Raw genomic sequence first — 21,291 nt, forward strand, 5'->3', positions numbered from 1 at the left:
ATGAAATGCTGTCCTAACGAATTGCTTCTTATCCCAAATTCTGCCATGGAGTTCCTGTGTGATGCAGAGAAGTCACAAGCCACCATTTTCACAAAAGGCCGCTATTTTTTTTGGTCACTTCAAATATCCTGTTTGTGCTTCACTGTTGTACCAAGCTCTGCCTCTGCATCTTAGAGCCCTTGGAAGCTCTACTGTGAAAATGAAGTGCCTTGAGAAGTTAAGATACAACAAAATTACATCCTTGGTCCTTCAAACCAGCCACCCACATTTACTTGTCACTGTCAATTTGGGCTTTAATGTCAGTGCCTATGTCTGCATTATGGAATTTCAAAGTACTTTTATACTGGATAACTCTTTGCAGAGGGGGATGAGGAAGGGGTGTGCATCAGTCCCTTTTCCTAGCCTTGTTTTATTCAAAATAAACCCACAAATCTGGTCGAAAAGAGAACTTCAGTAAGCAGAGTCATTGCCACATTCCCTTACCTGGACAATCAGGAGGTACCCCTGGGATGCCCTTTCCCTGCCTTTTGCTTGCCCATCTGCAACACAGGAAGGATAATGTCACCCCTCAGGGAAGGAGCAGCACAGGTCTTAGTGTTTCTGAAGAACTCGTAACTAGGTCTAGAAGGGACTTAAATCAGATGCTTCTCTCACTATCGTGATGCAAAGACCTCTGGGCTGAGTCTGCAGGATTTGGCTTCTGTGGCTACACTAGTGTTAATTCATGGGGTTTGGCTTCCCTGCCTCACTGCGTTGCACCAGCACAACCAGACTACTTTCAAACCTGAGCTGCAGAGTCTACATAAAGCTATTCTGCATTGGGTGGATGTACTAGTTCAGGCCAATATTGGCTAGCACAGGGATCTTTGCACTGAGATCCACTGCAGTATAAAACATGCCTTTGGGCACCTCCAGGAAATGTCATGAGCTCCATTCTGCCCAAAGTTAAAATTGTGACAACTCCTGGAGGTGACCAAACCATGCAGGTGATTAATCTCCATAAGCACTTTCCTCTCTAATTGTGGCATTCCCAGCTGCAAACATAGGCACTTTTACTGCCCAGTTCTGACAGATCTGAGCAGATTCACCCCCAAGTCCCAACCCCAGTTTCCATGGGATACCAACAGACATTCCCAGAGCACAGCTGATGGGAGATCTCTACAAAATGCAGTTGTGGGCACCATTTTCTTTCCATTTTCAGCAGGAAGAGGAGGAGATGCTGCCACCTTTCTTACAATAGCCAGTTATTGGAGCTATGCTCCTTCAGACACTGAAAGCCAGAGTGAATACAGATGTCTCATGTCTTGATAGATATATCCAGCATATAGTTGGGACTGTTTCTGTACCTTATACAGAAACTGGTTTGTATTAAAATGTAAAATATGAGGTGCCAGAAACTAAAATCCTCATTCTAGTCCAGTGCTTAACCATTAGTCATGCTCCTTCCTAAGACTTGATTTTCTGCACACAGGTTCAGGTTCAAAACAAACGAAAGGAGAGGAGCTGACATCTGGAATGTCTTGCTAAAGTTGCTGTGGGTTCAAGAGAAGATGGGACAATTGTATGGAAGACAACTCCATCGGAAGTTAATAAGCATAGGGAAATTGCATCCAACTCAGGAATTCTCTAAGTGGACAATGATTGGAGGCTGGAAGAGGGCTCAGAAGCACTATACATCTTTTCCCCTCTTCTTGTACTCTTTCTGAAGCATCTGCTTTTTGCCACTGTCATAGAGCAAGGGGCTAAGGCATGGGATATGCAGCAAGCAGGGTGGGCACAGAGAAACATTCAGCAGTAACCCATTCCATGAAGATCGACCATCTCATGCACTGAATGAGGCATGGCCACATGAGAAAAAATCCGAGTTTTATTTGTGACTGGAGTTATAGAGTTGTGGTTGCAATGGTGATTTAAAGATAGAAACCTAAGGCAAGCTGTGTGGTGGGAGAGGATAACTTTGATTAGATGAGGCTAATACCTTTAAAAATAACTGACTTGTCCTTGGGTACACAGTCCCTTCTGTAGGTGTGAAACAGAAGCAGGACCTTCCAAAGCACCAGCAGATCCTGTATGATGAAAGCTGTTTTGTAATGCAGTCACAGAAGGTACTGAATAAGGTTTGCATAGACAAGCGCAGTGAGGTTTTCCTTAGCTTTTGAGGGCTTGTCTTTTGCATTCTTTCGATGTAGCTTTGTCATATAATATTGATAGGGGGGCTATGGAATTCTTCCTTAATACCTGGAGTAAAACCCAGTACTTCATCTCCTCACCAATGAGACTGCATCATGCTTTTTCTGCATTACCCACATTGCAACCTTGCGATTCTTTTAATTTACATCCACACCCCCAAAAGCACTACACACTCTGGACTCACTCCTGTTGATCCTCTTCACAGAAATAAAAGTGACAGCTTCTGTGAAAGGGGAAGTATTGCAGCGAGCCACATATGAGCATTGAGCAGAACAATGCAATGAGTAAGCAGCTGAACCTTGAAGGGAATCTCCATTGAAGTAAGACACAATAGGAGAGGCTAATTCAATTAGCAACTGATGCTTGTTGCTTGAACAAACTTCACTGCATTTTGAAAAAAAAAGCAGGAAATACACAGCCAATGAACATGTTGGCAAAAATAGACAGACACATGTTAATACCTTGAGTTTGTTCAGTTTGCCTTAGATCTTAGTAGGCTTCCCAGCTTACTGGTGGGGGGTTTTTCTGGTTCCCTCTCATCTCCTATATCTTCTTCCCCAGGTGAAAATGATCTAACATGGCTAAGCCTCTGAAAGTATTTTCACACCGTGCTACTATCCTATGTATTTCGAGTACCCTCCTGTACAATCTTTCCTCCAGAACTGCTGCCCTTGAAGCCTTGAGTTACATACAGACTTATCCATGCTATTTCATTCCTATCACTATTTCACTTCATTCCAAAGAAAGATGCAAACATTCATTAAGCAGAGGTGTGCCAGGCCACTAGTTGGAACATGCTATTAACCAGACTAGGGAAAAGCAGAACTTAAATATTACACAAATACATCTAGTTCTCCAAGAGCCCTCCTACCCAAACCAAAGCAGCCTGAACACTGACGGCACTGATTTAAATGTATTACAACAGCAAGCCCATTTTTTCCTAGAAAAACTTTCTTATAAGGCAGTCAGTCAATCCTTATGGTCACTTTGGGTAGCAGTGAGAAGGAAATGAGTCAAACATCAGATCACTAGGTGTGATCATTTTCACTATTAGTATAAAAATCCTTCCAGGGTAAGCCAGAATACTTTAAATCTAGTTAATGTAATTTGATCCGATTTTTGAAAAGGTTATTAAGACAACAAACAAGCAAAAAATAAAAAGTAAAATTTATCCTTATTTCTATGTAAATACATTATTTCATCCTTTTAAGAACATCCATTGCTGTAGCACAAAATCAGTTTCCCTCAGCTTAGCAATAAAAACAATTTTACTTAGCTCATGTCAAAGTTTATCGTGTGACTTTAAAGCATCTGTTAACTTTAACAGCATAAATGAAATCATCACTGAATATGGCCTCACAAGGCAAATTTTTTTTTAAAATGTTTAAACCATTCTTGTCTATACCCCCTTGTCATTAACTGGTAAATCAGTAATTTATTTCCTATTAGAATTTATATAGTTTGCAGCAATTAAGAAGAAAAGCATAATTGCTGACAAACCCAGGGCACTATTTAAATCACTTCCTTGTTGACAACATATTTCTCCTTCCTAAAACTGAATGTCACTGAAATCTGATTTGTACAGAACCCTTGTGGACTCATCATTCAAATGTACTGCACCTGTCACCTGTGTGCTAGCATTCTGCTAAGGATCAATTTACATAACCTCATTTAATGGTTCATAAATCATACCCATTAAGCCCAGCTAACAGGAACCAAGGGTTCTAATTTATGCTGCCTTTCATAGCAGAAAATTGGGAGGCTGGAGCCTGTGGATAAAGAACCCAGGTCTTGCCTTTGATTGTTGATTGTGATGGTAAATGTATGGATGATGAGAACAGATTTTCACTTTATTGATTTCCTGCCAAAGCACAGCATGCTTTATTGTGAAAGGGGGCCTTTTGGCAGCAGTGCTAAAAGTGGCAGTTGTTTAGGAGCCCTTTGCCAAGATGACATCTAAGACAATACCGAGTGGTAAATACTAAAATAATATCAAGCTGAAATGTTAATTTTTAAAAAGAAACCTCCCCAAAGGTTCATAAAATCAATGATGTTTTCTACCCCAGAGCACCTCACTAATAAACATGAAGCCAGGTGATTACTGTGGGGTATTAATTTTTTTAAAAATCTATTTTTCTTAAATTCTTTATTCTATTATAAATTATTCATGGTATTTCAGTCAAAGTAATGCAGATGTTTGAAACCCGCTGTAGAGTGACAGTTCAGCCAGAGTTGTGTGCTGGGCCTGTCTTGAGCTTTGTACTCTGATCCTCCCTTTGATTAAATACCTGGAAATAGCTTTTTCTGTCATTTGATTTTCCATTTTTAAGTTCTATTATTTAGTAGGTGGCTGCGTGCCGTAGTGAGTGTATTGCCAAATGGAATATGCATATGCATAGGCATACAGCAGTCTTCCCACATGAGTTTAGGCAGGGTCTCAAAATACCAAAAATAGTCTTGGTATTACTTTCTAGAATGAAACAAACTGTGTTGGTTTGTTCCCCTTGCCTCGCTCAAAATTGCACCCCTTCATTTTCAGCTCGCTCTATGATTTTCTGCTTGAAAGTAAGAAATCCTACTTTTCTTTATCTTCACTTAGGACAGACTGATTCTTAACAACTGGGAATTTAATCACTAATCCTGCAGATGGACAAATAACTTTGCAGGACTGAGACGACAGTTTGTGTCTTCTTCCAGCCCCGATACTAATTTGATAAAGACAAACAACATGCTGGGTTTTTTCTTCTTTTCTAGCTACACTTTAGGAATTAAGAGCTTTATCCTGCAAGATGCTGGCCGTGCTCTGGGGAAATACTGAAGTTACTGAGTAGTCTTGATGTAAAAAAACTTGCTCAGAAAGAGAAAACAACCCAGTGGTTGGGGCATTAGCTGAGCTGGGAAACTTCCTATTGAGGTCCACCATAGATTTCCCTTGTGACTTTGGGAAATTCACTAGAACTCTATTCACAAAATGCACTTGTTTTGTTCAGTAAATTCCTAGTATAAAATACATAAATAGTCAACAGAGGAGGTATTAAAACCCCAGTACTTGCCTCCCTCCCCCATTCGTGTTGCTCTGTCAACTGAGCTGAAGAATTGCACCCTGTCATTTTACGTGCTGCTTTCATCTGGTGGCCATCCATCACAGCTCTGCAGGATGGAGAGAGATCTCCAAGCCCAGAACAAGCTACGGTATTCTGGTACTTTGAGATGGACTTTCTACATCTTCAGCTGGGAAAGAACATGAATAAAAATCTCCCATAGTGTATCAAAATCCTTTGCCTACTCCTCTGTGTTATGAAAGGCACTGTATTCTTTCCTGCTGGTGTTTGTGCAGACCTTTAATAAGTGTGCTCTATGAGATCTATATGAACAAGATCCAGGCGTGACAGACAGGGGAACACTTTGTAGATCCTGAAAAGTCTTAGCTATAAAAGAGTAGTTTACCTCTATCAAGATGGATATACTGGGCATCCCAGCACTTATAAACCCAGAAAAAACAGAAAATTAGGTGGATTTTAGGCACCTTCATGGACAAACAAGGATTTTGAGGATTTTAACCTTGGGCTTTGAGGGAGTCATAGTCGTCCCTTTGTAGAGTTAGACCTTCAAGCTCTGAGAGTAAGTTTTGGTGAATATTGCTGGGGCAGTTTTACACATCCCCACCGTGAGCTCCCTGCCTCACCCTTCTCCTGCAGGTAACTAACCCTGTAGCAGAAATGGCAAAAAGAATATGTGGCTGCACCTCAGCCATTGTAGTTCACACCTTTGTGTATTAACTTCAGGGTTGTTGAAGTTTGCACTGAGACTGGAATATGAAGTGCAGCAGCTAGGGAATGAGCACACATTTGATTCAAACCTCTCTTCCTGCAAATGGTGGCAGCAACCTCTGGCAAAAGAGAAGGGAGAACAGATGGGACAAGCAATGTCTTAAACCACCACAGTTGCTTACTGTTGTGTACAGAAGTGGATCCCTCAGCCTCTTTCCATTTGCAAAATGGGGAGATAGTGCTGTAAGAATTAGATACATTTCAAAGGATAGGAGAAATTAAGTCCACATTAATATCTTAGATTTCTTCTCTGAGTAGCAGCATATATTTAAGTGTTTTGCAGTATTGAAGCATGAATGTTAATTGTTTTGTAGCTTGGAGTCCTACATTGGTTTCTTTGCCTCATGAACTCTAATATCATTTTTTAGAGATGGAAACTGTTGAGTCTCCTCCAGTTATTCTAATGCACCTGAGTCCTGGGCTCAGACATCCCTACTGTTCAAGTTCTTGGCCTTCACTTAAACAGAAACCAACAATCCTACCAAAGAGGGGGAAGGCTTTGTAATCTCAGCCTGCATGGTAGTAGGTTCATGTCACTGTACTCATTTTCTTTTGTGACATAAATAATATTTCAGCTCAAGATTCCAGAGGTGAAGGGTTTTAAACTCGAGCTTAGCTCTACTAAAAAAAAAATACTTGGCTGCTGGAATTCTGCTATTTGGTTTCAAGGTCCTATTAATCAAAACAAAACAAGTACAAAACCACAGCCCATAAAATATCATCCTGCTTGTTATTTATATGAGCATTATTTATTTTTCAGATGCAGCAGTGAGCTGAAGCTTAGTGAAGGAAACATCTCTGCAGGTGCTGGGGAATGTCACTGGCAAATCTTACTGATCTGTTTTAAGGTGTAACCACACACAGATGTTCCCGTGCCTTCCTGACAAAGGTTACTGCTGCTGTAATAATGAAGGAGAAAAGATCACATGCCTACATCTTAAGTTCACTGTCTGAAATGCTCTCTTTGTCCTCCTTTCCTGTGGAGGTGATAAGCCCAAACAGAGCAATGGAGATGACACCTACGATTGTCACAGACATGGTGTTTGGAACCTACAGTTACTGTGATCACTTTATTTATTTAAATGAAATCACAGTTGTTTTAATAAGGACTAAAGCAGAACAAGACCAATTCTAATCTCTGCACAACATTTCCTCCCAGGTGCTACTCCTTCAAAGCTTATGCTCACAGTTAGCTTAATGCATTGCAGGTAGCCCACTGACATGACTAGACCAGATCCACGACTTACATAAACTCCATTCAAATCAACAGGACTCCCATGGCTTGCAGTGGATTATGAGCTCCATGAGTGGAGCTAAGCCGATGAGAGAGACTGTAGTCACCATTTAAGTCAATCACGTTTCTGCTTTTGACTTCAAGACAGGCAAGACTTCACGCTACAGCATTCCCATGTGATGTCTGTGGCATTAATGGATATACACCATGGCGTACAAGACTACCCAAGGGCACAGCAAATATGTGGCCTGAATGCCCAAGGTACACTGTACTGCTGGACCTGCCCATGTGTGTATAGACCTATTTCAGTCAGTTCATATCAACACCATTCAACCTTTATTAAGAGAAAGTTAATTTACTGGAGCTATTGAACTGTGTCATTCTGAGTTACCATATCTCTTACTTCTTCCTTTCCTTGTCCCGAATGCAGGCCTGAGTTTTAAAACTGCTCCACGGTGGCCAAAGTCCAGTGCTGCTATGTGGGAGTATAATAAAAAAAAATAAGAATGTGGGGAAGGGAAGAGAGAGAACGAGGTGGGAATGCAGGCAGATATCCAAGATATTTAGGGCTCTGACAGAGTTGTTGGTGACACATTAAAATTAGACAGCTAACACTCCTCTAGTGGATCTTGCCACTCTCCAAGGCAGAGCTGTCCAATATGCTCATAAATCAGTCTGTGAAAAGTTCACATCCTCAGACTGGCATGTTATAGGTAACAGAAATTATGAATAGTTTGATCTAATGCCTTTAGTTTTACCCATTGACTTGTGGTGGGTGCTCCTGGTGGCATTTGCCAACATAGTCAGTCAGAAATTAATCTTTATCTGCAGAAACCAGGTATAACTTCATTGAAATTGATATATTATCCAAGTACGAAACTGGTGTAAATGGAATAAGGAAATTCTACAAATAGAAAGCACTATCTATTTAAAAAAGCATTAAAAAATCCAGTATTTGACATTTTTTTTTTTATACAGATGTTAAATAAAACAGACTATGCAATATTTTTGAGTCAGGTTGGGAGCAGAAGTACAAAGTCTGGTCCAGATCTAACATGAGCTTACTCTGATTAAACTTTACAGGATACAAATGTGATCATACTCGAATGCTCTGTCTCTTAAAGGTAAAGATCATTGTACTTGCAAAACTATGGCCCAGTATACCCTTTCAGCTATGATCCTCTTGATACAGTTCTTCATTCCTTATTGAGATACATCCCAAGATTATCCCAAGAACACAAAAAGTCTCAACTTAAATGCAAAATTCCAGGAAAATCCTAGACACAAATACTAAAAGACATCCTGTATGTGCTCTCGTCTTGTGACTTTTCCGCTCCGCAGGACAACTCTGTGTGGCATACTGAAAATGGGTTAAATAATTTCTCTAATGTTTAGTCCTTTTTAAACATTGGAGTGAAAACAATCCTAAAATATGTCAATATTGATTCAACTGTATTGCTTAACAGGGAAAGAAAAGGACTTTTTGAGGTCATGGAAGCCCAAATAATATCAGGGGGTTTTAGCTTTTTATCTAAAGGTGAAAAAGATTTGTGTAATTGCTCTGCCTATCCTCCTGTGGCTCCCCACTGCCCTTACTAATTCCTCAATATGTAGTCTAATTTCAATGAAATTATACAGAAAGGTTGGAATTCTTAAACGAGAGATTTCAGCTTCAAGCTGAGTAGGGAGATACATGAAAGTAGGCAGCTGGGTAGGGGTGTAAAATTAAAGTGTTCTCATTGCCAGTAAGATTGTGGTATGACATCAGCCATCAAGCCACAAGACATCAAGGCTAACACAGGAGAGACCATAGAACCAGGCTTCCTAATTCTGATATTCACAGAACTATTTCTTTCTCTGCGGCTTTTACATTCAAATCTAATAATACATCTACAAACTAAGAAATCTGCTGACTTTGTTTTAAAAGAAATCCAAGGGGCTTTTTCCTAGTATCTTACCTCTCCTTTTGGAAGCTTTTCTGGCCTCCCAATTATAGTGTCTAAATGAATAAATATCTGAATGCAGCTATTCAGTATGATTACTGAAACCACGCTGATGGAATTAGTATGTAAACTCCATTCCAGTAAAAGTAGGTTACTCCTTCTGTATGAGATAGAAAGATGTAGGTTAGATTAATTTCAGCAGTGGGTAAGTTCCTTTAGAAATCTAACTTTGAACAATTCTGAGGTACCCAGGAGGGGAAAGGTATATTCATTTTCATAATAAATACAGGCTGGGTGCAATAAGCTCTAGTGTTAGCTGCATTTCAAACTAGCTTCACTTATTAAACGTATGTGTGCATCTGTAAACATAAATCCTATAGAGTGTAGTTAGATATTCTTTACTGATCCATCTGTTCAATTGCTGCTGCAACTGATGGGTCTTACACATGATAAATTGTGAAAAGAAATGAAATGCCTAGCCCTGTGAGAGAATGACTATCTGTAGTTCTTGTTGACTTCAGTATCTTTTAGAAATAGTCTTTAAGGACAGTTTTAAGAATTTGGTTAAAAGTCTATCATGGACCCCTGCCCTCTTCTTCCCTAAACAGAAGAAAAAGAAAGAAAAAGAGAAGAAAGTAGATTTGTCTCAGTAATATCAGTAGCTTTATCATGCACATGGTATCTTTAGACTGATTTGAAACACTTTTGATTTGACCTACAAGATCAATACTGACCACAGTGTACATTAATGGTGGAGCTTCCTCTTTATATGCTCTTGTCTTAGCAAATCAAATTCTTAACATTCTTTCAGTGTATTTTTCTTTAATTCAATTTGGTTTGTATAATATGGGGGTGGGGATTGGATTTTTGGTCGTTGGGGTTTTTTTACAATTTAAAGGATTTTAATTCAGCTAATTCAGTTGCCGAAGTACAGAAAAAGCTCAGACTGTCATGGGCCCTATCCATTCATGGTGGAACTGCAGGAAACAACAGAATTACACCAGCGATGAATTTTGCTCATTGTGTTTCTTCCACTTAAATTTAATCAACCCTTTGTGAACCTCTTTCATTTCAATGGCATTATATGAAACAACTCAATGTGATACAATTCTTTTGTTGAAATTGCATTGATTCCTCTGGAGATGCAGATATCAACACAAGTCTATAAGATCTCGTCTCCTTTAAGGTTACTAAAATAATTGCATTTTTATTTAATGCTGTTAGGCTTTTAGGTAATAAAATATCCAAATGAATTTGTATGTTAAACCTGGAGTTAAATTGCATGAGTTCAGTGTTATATTATTGCTTTCTGTTTGCACCAATATCACAGAGAACTGAATCAAAGCTTTTCTTTTCCAACTATGAATGATTGTACTTCTGAAATAAAATATACTTATCTAGATTCCAGATCATTATTATATAAAATTCTGACACTTTATTTTGATATGTTTGATGAATTAGGGATATTTACTTATTTGGATATAATTTTAAAGTAAATTGGGAATACTAAAAAAATAATACACTTCTACCTAGGGACAAAATGTTATGCTTTTAAAGACATTAAAAAATTCGTATTAAAAGTTTGGTTGGTAATAGATGCTTGGCAGTAACGTATAAAAGGATCACTATAATTATTATCCCCTGCTGTTGGAAAGAACTCCTTTTGTCACTGCCGGCTTCTGAGGCAGAAAAAAATTATTCTGCAGTTCTTCCAACTGATGATGTCAAAGCACTGTGCAAACATTAGTGCTGAAATTAACAATTAGAGCAATTTGCTCAATATAAATCCAAGGTTATTTCTCATTCTTCCCCTTTTCCTTCAAGCAAAGGCATGCCAACAGCCAAACCAACAGACTGCCTATATCGTTCTTTTGTTACTACAACCATCTGTTTAAAAGGTGCCCTCCACACCAGGTCAGTGTTTAAATATGTCTTTAAAATGGAGACACTAGTCAGGTTACTTCTCCTTGTTCTGAGTTCCTTTTTTTTCTTCCTGACCTCATTTCCATGCTTGAGCGATTATTAGAAAGTTTGTGTTGGAGGAGATGTGGTTTCCTCTAGACCAGATCCCTAAGGGTGCATCATCTTTGTGTCCTAACTCCAGGGAAGGCTTAAGGTTGAGGATCCTGAGCTAAGGGAGGCTTTTTCTCTGGCCCACCAACTGGATTCAACAGGTGAGCCAGGAAAGTGCCTCTTCTTCACGTTCTGCTCCTTGGGAGTTTAGGAAGGTGCCCATCGGCTGGTCGATCCCTGAAAATACTTTCCTCGGTGTCTGGCTCTCTCCTGAACGTGGAAAGCCTTCACATCCCCTCAGGGCTGAAAGTTTAGCAAGGCGTAGGTCGCACCTTGGAATGGGCTCTCCAAGAGCCTGGAAGGGTCTGGCCTTTTGGTTGCTGCTTGTTAAAGGAAAGGGTCTAAATACTGCAACACACACATATATATTCATAATTTTCAGCATATGAATAGCCCCACTGATTTCAGTGGAACTATTGAAATTTAAAAGGAAAGTATTCATAATCATTTGCACTTTCAGTGACCTAAAAGTGATTCACATGCCTTTTTCCCAGTAGCTTGAATTCCCCCTTGAACTGGACTATTAGACTCACAAGTCATCTTGTCAGTATTAAGGCAGCATCTAAAACTGTGAAAGATTAATGGAAAGTGCTCACTTTCAAGCTTTTTTTCCTATTAAAGGAATTTGAATTTGAATTTACATTTTTTAAATTGTTTTGGGGGTTGGCTTTGTGTGTGCGTCTATGTGTAAAATTGGCCAGTGCTGGCAATCTTTGTAAAATATTTGCATGCAATGTTCACTGTATTTTCTTCTTCCCAGATACACTTTTTAAAACTTACCTACATTACGATAATAATAAAATAAATATTATGTTCCTAAAATAACTCTTCAACTGCAGAAGAGATAGCAAACCTGTTCTTCTTTCAGTGAGCAACAGTGTACTTTCCAGCAACCGCCAAACACTATGAAAATGGTTTCATTTACTTCCAGAATTTGCCAAAAACAGATGATGACTGAAACTGGTAATGACTATTTTCTATTCTCTATCCCTAAGTAATTGACCATTAATTATAATATCAATAGGCTGTGGATAAGTAAAGCAGACACATGTTAGGGCTACATTTCATTTGTAACTGTTTTGTATATATCATAAATCTCTAATATTGGGCTATTGTCACACATGATGAATTATTGTAAGCATGTCAGCACATAGTGGAAGTCAAGTACATTCAAATACTACTCAGTCAGAATTGAATTTGGCATGATAGTCTCATAAAAGGGGACTCAATTGAGAGTTTCCACTTGCCTGCTCTAAACTTGTCACTTGTAGGTGCTAAAGAGCTTGTTGTGTTGGTTTAATTAGTCAACAAATCGGTCCTTACTTGATTGCGTGGTCGTATCACATATGTTAACACTTCACTGTTTGATGGAGATATTAACAAGTGACAAGAGTCTCTTGGTCTATGGACTTTAAAGAAGAGAAGCTCTTCTATATTATTTCATTTGGTCCTGCCAATATTTATTAGATCATGCAGGCTGCAGGCTGCCAGCAAGAGAAAGACAACACAAACATTTTTCAGGGTTATGCTCATCTGTATCCCAAAGAAGGGTCACTAAACAATCAATGGTAGAAGAATATAAGTAAGATGAGTGTTTTCTACCACAGCTTAGAAATTCATTATTTGATACAGTTTGCTGCAGACCTCCTTGGAGCTTTTTTCACTTAAAGATAATTTATGACAAGAACAGAGAGGTTCTTGAAAATGCTATAGCAACTGGAGCTGAATGATGCCACTCTGGCACTAGATGCATAGTCACCAGAGGCCAGTAAAAAGGAAGTTTGCATTTGTATGAAGAACTGTATTAGTTAAGCATTCATCAGTGTTGTATAAAATATTCATATTACTTGTTGGTGGAAGATTAAACAAAAAAACTTCAATAATTAAAATGGCTTACTCCCAGGAGTGGGGGGTAGGGAAAAAGTGGGTCCTCTGCAAGTTTGCAAAAGGGCTTGTCTATTCACTTTTTGTATAGCAGCAAACAAAAGAGGAGTGCATACTTTATAGGCTCCACTTGTTTGACCACCATTCTGTTATAGCTTTTATCTCTGCTTTACCAGTAATCAAGTCTCTGAAGCATGTGCTGTGGTAAATGCAAATATATCACATATAGAAAATCTCCTTAATAATTTTTGGCAAGTGTCTTGCTAGGAAAAGCCATTTAAAACATTTTGATAGGTGCCATAAATGCTATCAGTCCTAAATTTTGACTGACTGGTCTTGGCAATATGTGAAGAATTATAACGAGATAGGATCTCTTTCAGTTTGCTGTTATAATAGTGTTACAGCTAATTTTGTTTCTTTTTGTTGGAAAGCTAGTGGACGATTTGAATAATTCCCTTAAGAGGAAAACAAATAATGATTCATATACACAAAACCTGATTGCGTCCATCTTCATCAAAATGTTACAGCCTCCCTACTTCTTAATTTTCACTATTACCGTCAAGCTGAACTTTTCCTTCCTTTTAATGCATAGGGTGATCCTCAAAAGTCAGGATCTGCTACAAGACAGCTGTCTTAAATCACCCTGAATTTTTCACAGTGCTTTTAGGCTTTCCATGTAATGTTACTGGTAGAGGAAAATTCACAAAACCAAGTTAAAACTTTTGTAATAAACTTGTTCATTAATAACCAATGATGGAACAACACTTTTAAAAACAGTGGCAGAGAAGTTGCTTGCCTGAATTCCTCTATGCACCATTTTGCAAAAATGTTAGGTGCATTCAAAAGCGTAATGAATTTTGTAAAAAAATGAGTAATTTTTAATAACAAACATGCATAGATTTTGGAAATGCAAATGCACAATCTTAGGAACAGAAAGTTGTTGTAATCTTTTCAGCTGCATTGAGGTCCCTCATTAGTATAGATCACTTATTCATAAACCTATGTGTAGACACACATTTTTGTGAAAATAGTAAAATTATTTACTAATAAGCATATAAAATGTAATGGCTGTTCTAAACTGATTTTTATTTATGTGAGTAGACTCTTGCCAAGTATTTTTATCTGTGGTTCTCAGATGTAATCTGTATTAGTTTGAATTGTTTTAATTACTTTGAAAGTATTGTTCACTTCTTCTTCAAGTATCTGGAGTTAATTGCTTTATATTGTTATCATTTTTATTGCAGTAACAATGAAGATGCCAAGTAGGAGTTTAGGGCCCAGATATTCTGGAAACATCACAAGCACAGAACAAAATATGATCTTGCTTTTGTCTCAGCAATATTTACCTTTTTTATAGTGTAGTATTTTTTATGGTGTATGGTCATATTGTGTATGCTTGGAATATGGATTATAAATTTCCAGAGCTTTCAAATTATTCCTGCCCTGGGCAAGAGACCACACCTTTGAGAGATGTTCATATAAGAATCTTTGCCCAGATGCCCAAAGTTTCTTAGAGAGTTTGCGGTTGTGCCAATCCTTCAAATTGTTGGGGAGCTTCTGTGAATTACTAAGTACCTTTAATTTCTATTGATGGCAGTGAACAGGGGAAAATGAAAAATAAATAATACTGGAGACTTCAAAATTCATTTGAAGCATTTCCAAGTGAGAGTTTGCAATGTCCTAAATTGGTGACTACTCTGGATTTGTTATGAGTTAATTTACCTTGATGTTTCTGGAAGTACCTCTCTCCCTGTGTACTAGTTCAAAATTTTCTTCATTGCTTGTTAATTCAGAATACGTATTTTTTATTCTAAAATGCTGGTTTACCTTAATCACTGATCAATACCTTCTCTTGCTCTTTTCCTGTCTTTTTTTTAATCAGATCTGTTTAACTGATTGCTTTTGCTACAGTATATTATTTTGGCTGTGTGGCAGCACTACCCAAATTCCACCTCCTCTATCCAGAGCTGAATGACCTTCCCAGTGCCACCGTCATGACTGACAGCTGCCCTTCCCAAAGCTGAAACCAGAGGCTATTGAGGTAAGGCTGGTAGGTCAGTCCACAGCAGCAATGCCCACCCTGCAGGTACTGGGGAGCTGCTGTTAGATCCCTCCAAAGCTGCCTCTTTTCCAGGTTGAACAAGCCCCAGTCCCACAGCCTCTCCATACAGGGCAAGTGCTCTCACCCCTGACCATCTCAGTGGCACTTTGCTGAACTCCCTCCTGATCATTACCTTTCTTGTACTGGTGCGCCCAAAACTGGACAAAGTATCTAGATGTGGTCTCCCAGGGCTGAGTAGAGGGGGATAATCACTCTCCTCGGTCTACTGGCTGTGCTCCTGTGACTATTGCCCTGGATGCTCTTGTGCAGGGGCACACTGCAGGCTCATGTTCAGCCCACTGCCCACCAAGACCACCAGCTCCCCTGGGGAGCAGAGCTGCTCCCCAGCCTGGCAGCCCCCAGCCTGTACTGCTGCAAGGAGCTCTTCCTTCCCGGGGGCAGGACTTTGCATTTGTCCTTGCTGAATTTCATAACATTCCCGTTGGCCTGTTCCTCCAGCACATCTTGGGTCCCTTTGGGTGGCAGCCCTGCTCTCAAGTGCATCAGCTGGTCCCGCCAGTTTGGTGTCACCTCACAACTGATGAGAGTGCACTCTGCCATCTGCTTCAGATCATTGATAAAGGTGGTTAACAGGACAGGTCCTGTGAGAGATCCCTGTAGTGCTCCAGTTGTTACCAGCCTCCAGGTAGAGCATGACTCGTTAATCACTACCTTCTGAGCCTCATCATCCAACTAGTTATTTACTCATCCATTTGTCCCACAATCTAGACCACAACATCCCACCTTGGATACAAGAATATTTTGGAGACTGTCCAAAGCCTTGCTACAGGCAAGGTAAATGACATCCACTGCACTCCCCTCACCCACAGATCTAGTCATTTCATCATAGAAAGCAATTGCGAAAAGCATCATTTTATCTGCAGACTTTCCAATCACCACCTTCTTCATACACCCATAAATGCATTCAAGGAGGACTCATTCTGTGATTGTCCTGGAGACTGAAATAAGGCCTGTACTGTCCCAGGTTGCCCTTTGGCCTGTTTTGAAGATTGGTGCAGCATTTGCCCTTCTCTAGTCATCGTGGACCTCCCCCTGATCTCCATGGTCTTTCAAAGATGACGGAGAGTTGCCTCACTATGATACTGGCTATAATATAGATTCCAACAGAGATAAGAGGAATCATGCCCTAAAAGCTTGGAAAAAATATGAACTTTTTGCTATTCAAGCCACAGTTGCATACTAGGAAATAATAAATAGTTTCAGTGTAGGGAATTAGTTCAACAGGACAACTTGGGTGATTGTCATCACCCTGTCAATAGCCTGGAAGAAGCCCTTTCAATAGCCTGGAAACAGCCTTTTATAAAGAGTGGAATTATATGGAAAGTGTTAAAGAGAGTCTCTTTCTGAATGCTCTTTATTCTGTCCCTCTGGATTCTTCTTTACATATGTTCATTGAGACACTGAAGTAAGTTTTTTTCACTGTTGAACCAGTGCCACTATGAGAGGATGAATCCCATCCCCTTTTGACTCATACGTTATCAATATAACTGTTAGGTATGCATTGACTGAAACATGTGCAGCTCTATTAGGACTAGTTCTTTCTTGCATAGAGAGATGCCTCATCACGGCATACATATGTATATGCATAGTCATTCTTCAGATTAGCCACAGCCACATCTTTGTAAAATGCTTAATTACCAGAACACAAAACACAGATTACATTTCCTCCCTTAATCAACTTCAAGATACAGTCGATTCTGCCTTGGGGCTGGAAGATCAATGTGATGATATCTTGAGATCCCTTCCAGCCCTATTACCCTTGTAATAAACAGGAAACAAAGAAATCCAATTGCCTTCTATGTGTGCTTGGATTTCCTGCATTGCCAAACAAGAATGAGAAAAGTGATACTTAGCTGTTGCTACTGAATTGTCTTTATCTATACACGAGTCAGCCAAAGACTGAATTGTCTCTAACTATACAAGTAAGAGTCAGCCAAAGATGACAAATGCATTGTTATTTGAAAGTAGTGTCGACAATGCGGTAGTCCTCAACTACTCTTAAGTCCTTAGAGAAAATGTTTATTTTGAAAGATAAAAAGATATTCCAGTGGTATCCCCCAGCCACATTCTTACAAAAAAAAAAGTTCTAAACACAAGCAGGGATGCATTGTTTTTCAAGGGAAGCTGTAGTCCAATATGAAATGTTTGAGTCTAACTGGACATTATATATCGAAAATGTATGGATAATCTGTGAATATCATGAGTGTTATCTGCTGCTAAGCTAAATATTAAAAGCACGGTTCACACAGTGTGGGGCTCAATTATCTTACAGTCTCTGGAATTCCTTGTCTCTCTTCAGTAGCTGCAAAAGGACCCTAAATGACTGGCAGCTCAGGTGCCTCGCTTTTAGGCAGCTAAAGTGTGGGGGAATGAATCCTGTCTTTAGAAATAATGTGTAGTTCATTGATGTTCTAAGCTGAGATGCTGAGCAGTAAGCTAAGATGGACTGAGGCACAAATACATATCCTGTTCTGATACATCTGCTAAAGGGATGGTTACCTCTAACATGGGAACTGGAGTAGTAAACCCTGCTATAGGTATAGCCCAGAGAGCTTGAAGCAACAGCTCTAAAAATACTGCAGTTATTTCAGCTTGTCTGTTGCAGCCCTTAATAACACAGATGTAACTGCAGAGCAAAAAGTATTGATTTTCTACTCAGGTTTGTAAAATGGGAATCATATGTTATTAAAAGAATAAGAAACAGCAATAATGATCCTTAACGCTTGTGTGTGGGTGCTTTCCACATGTGGTATGTTCATCACCTATACCAATACATGCCTCTGCCCTTACATGCAAAGTACAGAGACTCCAAAGTGTCATCTGCTCAGCAGTTTTTGAAAGGTCTATATGTGATCCACTAGGTGTCAGGGCACTGCATGCAGAAGCATCCTCACAAGATCAGATAAACAGTGGGTTTCTCTGATCCACGCTTGGTTCATGTGGCCTTTCCCATGTGGTAAAAGAACTCAGGAGTAGTCCTGCCAACAAGCAGGACCCTCACCCAGATGCCATGGCGTGGAGACAGTTGGCAGATACTCTCTTTCTTTGCCTCAAGATGACTTCTAGTATGTGTTCAGCTTTGCAATAAATCAACACTTGCATGCTATCTGTGCAAAATTAAGAAAGTGATGGAGCTACCTACAGATGACTTCAGTTCCAATTCAGATCAGTGCTAAAATCTAATAACGTATGAAACCTGATAAATGTAAAAAACATGGGGAGTTCACCTGCAAGGGTTCCCACAAAACGAAAAGGTGCAATTTATTGTATGTCAAGTTTAGTTACTTCCCAACAGCCACATAATGATTATATCTCAGTTACAAGTATTAAAATGTCCTTTGGATAGTTTCAGATTCTGTTGGGTTTCAAATGCTGGCAAAACAAGAAGAAACTATATCCAGTTTAGGACATGTTTCAGGTTGCCATACCCGCACAACAGAATGCTGGTACATAGTCTTAAGTCACATAGGCTCTAAGGAGATATAAGCATATGGCCAATATGTCCATTGCTTAGTGGCTACTTTTGTTTTGCCAAAAAAGAATGGACATGAACATATGCTCAAGTTTTCCATCAAAGTGAGGGCATGAACGGCTGTCCTACTTTATTGCCTATGTCAAGCGCGGAAGTTAATAGATAATTTGTAGTTAATTTCATGTTCCTTATTAAGTTTAAGGTGCCTCATGGCACTTGCTCTAACAGTCAAAAGGTAGCATTTCTAGCTAAGTGTTCCAACTAATTTTAACCAATTGTTCAGTCACACTTAATAACATATTTCAGCTATTGATGTATGTATGGTAAAGTGTTAAAAATAATTCTTAGTGAACTCTAAATGTTGGCAGAGCCACTGCAGGAGATTATTGTGAACTTCAATTTGAGACCATTTGAGTTATAAAGTGATTTCAGATTTCTTACCCTCTTAAAAAGCTAAGCATCTGCTCGGTACTGGATAGCATATGTGAACTGTAAGGTCTATATTAAAACATCAGGAAAAAATTTTAATGACATGTTTTATTGATTTTATGGTGCCTTTCATGGCTCCTTAGTCTGTACTCCAGGGAAAAGACTAGCCTGCAGAAGGGCCAGAAGGTTCAGGAATACTTGGATTCAGTGATCCAAAGTCTTTCAGATAGGATCTCAGTATCTGTGCCTGCTAGCCAAGTTGCAACCCTGAGCATTGCTTGGGTCTGTAATGCCACATTAAATTCCACTAGAGAAAGCTCAGCTACTTTGGGTTTGTGTAAGATGTGAGGAATGGTGAGTCATCTCTGAATTTACAGGAAAACATCAAATATGCATATACAAGCAGATGCAGACAAGGTATATATGGTAAAATATGGAACTGTGATCATTTATTATGCTTCTATGATTATTGCACTTACCTCTTAAATTTCCATCTCCTGAGCAGCCCTTGATTGCCACAAAAAAGAGACAAACTTCCAGAAAAATATTCTCCTCTCAAAATTAAAATATCATCTCACTAATCCTCTCTGCAGTAAGGAAGAGTATTACACCACCAGAAAGGATGGCAACACCCAGGAGGATAAAAGTCTAGCAGGCCTGGCAAGACTGAACACTGAAGTTGAATATCTTTAGATAAATACTTACGGTCACTTTTAACAGCTCCAACTCCCTGTAACAGCAGCTGTTCTAAAAGTAATGAAATCAACTTGACACTAAATATAGCTCCAAAAAAGTGTTTAAAGGCTTTCTAAAATAATTTTGAAGAGTTTTTTATCTGCTGGAAATTAGAAATTACTTCAATTAATACAAAAATATACTCCAACCGAGGCTATAAATATATACATATATATTTAGGCTATATGTGTATAGGCTATATATATATTTAGGCTATATATATTTAGGCTCTGTATATTTATATATATGCACATGTATAGACACTGAAGAGTTTACAAGGATTTTTACAGAAGAATGTCACATCTTTAAAGGTCAGTAAACAATATAAGGGTTTCAGATCATGGCCCTTAAAAATAACCCTCTAGACAAGCATTTCTTTTTTTCCCCTGTGGTTAAAGTTTACAGGCCACAATTGCGGTGGATTTAATCCTGGACAGATTGCCAGTGCAGTATCTTAACCCTGGAGTACCTGACACTGCAGTACCTTGCCCCAGTAATATTAAAAAGGAGAAAGCCCCAGCAAGCTCTGGAACTTGCTTTAGGTCCTGGAAACACCCCTGATACCAACCACTAAAGGTGTGTAACATTCCTATTTGCCTTTATTCACTGTAAGGGCTAGAAATATCTATGCTGCAAGCACGGCAAGGCCGCTAGTCCCCGCTCCTGGAGGTGGCTTCCCGCCAGCTGACCCCATTCCAGGTACATCTCTTTCATCGCAAGATTGCCGTGCACCACAACGGAGGAAGAGAAAAAATTGGTTTCATGAGTATGAGATTGACAGGGAGGGAAAGGAACATATATTAAAAACTTTAAATGTTTTTTAAAAATCTCGTAAGGCCCATATGCTATGCTATTACCATATCACTGAATAGAGCCGGAAACAAAATATAAAAACATCACTTTAAACCTGTAGTTATGGTATTAGGGGCCTGATCCAATGCCAAGGGAGGACAATAGGGAGGGTTTGTATCAAATGCTGAATGCCCTCTGAGCCCATCAAAGGGATTATGGACCATTTGACGAATCTGTGTCATCCTGTGCCGGACCACGCTAATCTTATTGTGCCATTTCAATTGTGGTAAACATGCAGCTGATGCAAACATATATAGGACTTACTCTTTTCCAAATCCCAAAGGATTTCTTGAAGGAGATCTAAAACTTCCCCTCCTTCTTGCATATCTTAGTATCACAACTTACTGAAACATTTAAAGAACTTCAGAATTTCTTCATACAAAGTCTACGTCAATTCCCTTACTTAGTTAATAGAACCAAACTCAACCAAATCAAATAGGATACTTGATTCTTCCTTCACAGAAAATATTTTACCCATTAATGAAAAGTTGTCTTATATAGAGGAATTAAATTTTTTTTTGATTGGC

The 21,291-nt window shown here is 39.1% G+C and overlaps 1 long non-coding RNA gene across 2 annotated transcripts in view; it reads left to right on the forward strand.

The window, feature by feature from the left end:
* LOC142410496 (uncharacterized) overlaps positions 1-21,291 on the forward strand; it is a 69,005-nt gene that overhangs the window by 37,438 nt on the left and 10,276 nt on the right. Inside the window, exons 3-5 of one of the 2 annotated variants that reach the window (XR_012775933.1) lie at positions 1,472-1,585; positions 12,143-12,233; positions 15,066-15,195. This is a non-coding gene — a long non-coding RNA (uncharacterized LOC142410496). The remainder of the gene's footprint in view (positions 1-1,471; positions 1,586-12,142; positions 12,234-15,065; positions 15,196-21,291) is intronic. The other variant, XR_012775934.1, reaches the window with a different exon arrangement.

This window comes from Mycteria americana, chromosome 5 (genome assembly GCF_035582795.1).
Source record: "Mycteria americana isolate JAX WOST 10 ecotype Jacksonville Zoo and Gardens chromosome 5, USCA_MyAme_1.0, whole genome shotgun sequence".
NCBI classification, from domain to species: domain Eukaryota; kingdom Metazoa; phylum Chordata; class Aves; order Ciconiiformes; family Ciconiidae; genus Mycteria; species Mycteria americana.